This window comes from Ascidiella aspersa, chromosome 5, assembly GCF_963924565.1.
Source record: "Ascidiella aspersa chromosome 5, kaAscAspe10.2, whole genome shotgun sequence".
In the NCBI taxonomy this organism is placed as follows: Eukaryota; Metazoa; Chordata; class Ascidiacea; order Phlebobranchia; family Ascidiidae; genus Ascidiella; species Ascidiella aspersa.
Window position 1 is genome coordinate 9,636,405 of NC_139451.1, and position 2,500 is coordinate 9,638,904.

The 2,500-nt window shown below is 60.5% G+C and overlaps 2 non-coding genes and 1 pseudogene across 2 annotated transcripts in view; all 3 read left to right on the forward strand.

The window, feature by feature from the left end:
• The window catches only part of LOC146142858 (small subunit ribosomal RNA), a 1,811-nt gene extending 891 nt beyond the window's left edge, over positions 1 to 920 (forward strand). The window contains exon 1 of the ribosomal RNA XR_014500214.1: positions 1 to 920. This exon is cut by the window's left edge and continues 891 nt beyond it. This is a non-coding gene — a ribosomal RNA (small subunit ribosomal RNA).
• Positions 921 to 1,167: 247 nt separating this feature from the next.
• LOC146142859 (5.8S ribosomal RNA) lies at positions 1,168 to 1,321 on the forward strand. Its single transcript, XR_014500428.1, has one exon. It is a non-coding gene; the product is annotated as a 5.8S ribosomal RNA (ribosomal RNA).
• Positions 1,322 to 1,569: 248 nt separating this feature from the next.
• The window catches only part of LOC146142860 (large subunit ribosomal RNA), a 3,679-nt pseudogene continuing 2,748 nt past the window's right edge, over positions 1,570 to 2,500 (forward strand).

The window sequence follows — 2,500 nt, forward strand, 5'->3', positions numbered from 1 at the left end:
GTACTGTGCCGTTAGAGGTGAAATTCTTGGATCGGCGCAAGACGAACGACTGCGAAAGCATTTGCCAAGAATGTTTTCTTTAATCAAGAGCGAAAGTCAGAGGTTCGAAGACGATCAGATACCGTCCTAGTTCTGACTATAAACGATGCCAACTAGCGATCGGGGGGCGTTAGTTTTACGACCTCTCCGGCAGCTTGCGGGAAACCAAAGTCTTTGGGTTCCGGGGGAAGTATGGTTGCAAAGCTGAAACTTAAAGGAATTGACGGAAGGGCACCACCAGGAGTGGAGCCTGCGGCTTAATTTGACTCAACACGGGAAATCTCACCCGGCCCGGACACAGTGAGGATTGACAGATTGAGAGCTCTTTCTTGATTCTGTGGGTGGTGGTGCATGGCCGTTCTTAGTTGGTGGAGCGATTTGTCTGGTTAATTCCGATAACGAACGAGACTCTGGCTTGCTAACTAGTTACGCGACCCAATCGGTCGGCGTCTAACTTCTTAGAGGGACTAGTGGCGTTTAGCCACACGAGATTGAGCAATAACAGGTCTGTGATGCCCTTAGATGTTCGGGGCCGCACGCGCGCTACACTGACCGGATCAGCATGTGCTCGCCTTGGCCGACAGGTCTGGGTAACCCGCTGAACCCCGGTCGTGCTAGGGATAGGGAATTGCAATTATTTCCCTTGAACGAGGAATTCCCAGTAAGCGCGAGTCATTAGCTCGCGTTGATTACGTCCCTGCCCTTTGTACACACCGCCCGTCGCTACTACCGATTGAATGGTTTAGTGAGGTCCTCCGATTGGACCTGGCGCGGCCGGCAACGGTCGAGCCGGCGTCCGAGAAGACGATCTAACTTGATCATTTAGAGGAAGTAAAAGTCGTAACAAGGTTTCCGTAGGTGAACCTGCGGAAGGATCATTAACGGTCTCGCAAACGCTTCGGCGAACGCGAAACTCGGACAAGCGAGAGAAAAAGTCTTTGCTACCCGGCGCCCGACCCGCGAGGAGCGGCGCGCCGGCCGGCGATTCGGTCACCCGGTAATGTTTGCGCGTCGAGTGCCGCGGTGCCGCGCGCTCCGGCTTCAAGCGTCGGCCTGGCCGACCGCTCGGCGCGGTCTATTTTGTCACCCTATAGTGCGAGGCACTGTGCGAGCGAAACAATCGTGGATGGCTCTTGGCGGTGGATCACTCGGCTCGTGAGTCGATGAAGGACGCAGCTAGCTGCGTGAATTAGTGTGAATTGCAGGACACATTGAGCATCGACGTTCTGAACGCAAATTGCGGCCTCGGGTCAATCCCGGGGCCGCGCCCGCCTCAGGGTCGCGTTGCAAACGTTCCGCGGGGGGATTTCTCCGCGCGGCTGCTGCGGCGTCGGACGCGCGAGCGCCCGTCCCGCTCAAGACAGCACGGCACGATGCGCGACGATCGCGACCAGAATCCCGCGCGGCGGCGGCGAGTCGACCTCGAAGAGGCCAACGGCTGGCGGCTCAAGGGCGGGAATCGAGGTGCGCGGCGGCGCGCGGCGCCGACGGCGAGCGCGGAACGGGAAGAATAGTCCCGGTCCTTACTTTCGGCCTGAGGTCGGACGAGGCTACCCGCTGAATTTAAGCATATTACTAAGCGGAGGAAAAGAAACTAACGAGGATTCCCTCAGTAACGGCGAGTGAAGCGGGATGTGCCCATCGCCGAATCCGCGCGCTTTTGGAGTGCGCGGAATTGTGGCGTACGGAATTCGTCACGGCGCGCTTCGCCGGTCAGTCGCGTCCTTCTGATCGAGGCCTTTTCCCAGAGCGGGTGTCAGGCCCATGGCGGCGACAGGCGGGCGCGCTACGGCGTCTTCCCAGAGTCGGGTTGTTTGGGAATGCAGCCCAAAGCGGGTGGTAAACTCCATCTAAGGCTAAATACGGTCACGAGACCGATAGCGAACAAGTACCGTGAGGGAAAGTTGAAAAGCACTTTGAAGAGAGAGTTAAAGAGTACGTGAAACCGTCGAGAGGCAAACGGGAGGGCCTGTCGGGTCGCCCGGTCGCTTTCAGCCGGCCCCCTGTCGGCGACGTTGTCGTGCGGACCCTCACGGGCCGCCGGCGGCGCCGCCCGATCGGGGACCAGCGCACTAGCGCCGGGCGAAGGCCGCGACCGTCTGGACGGCGGCGAGAAGGCCGCGCGCAAGGTAACCCGGCCTCGGTCGGGTACTATAGGCGCGCGTGTCCGTCGGCCCGCCGTTCGGGCGAGGAGAGATCGCCGCGTCTGCCCTTCGGGGCCGAGCGCCCGGTGCCGGCTGGGGCGTCGTGGGTCGGGGACTGTTCTCAGTGCCCAGCCTCTTCGTCTCGGTCGCGCTTCCGGTGTCGTTTCGCGAGGCGCACGGGGTCCGCGGCTGAAGTCAGCCACCTTCCCGACCCGTCTTGAAACACGGACCAAGGAGTCTAACGTGAGCGCGAGCCACGGGGCAGTACGAAACCCATGGGCGCAGTGAAAGTGAATGTCGGCGCGGTCCGGCGGAGG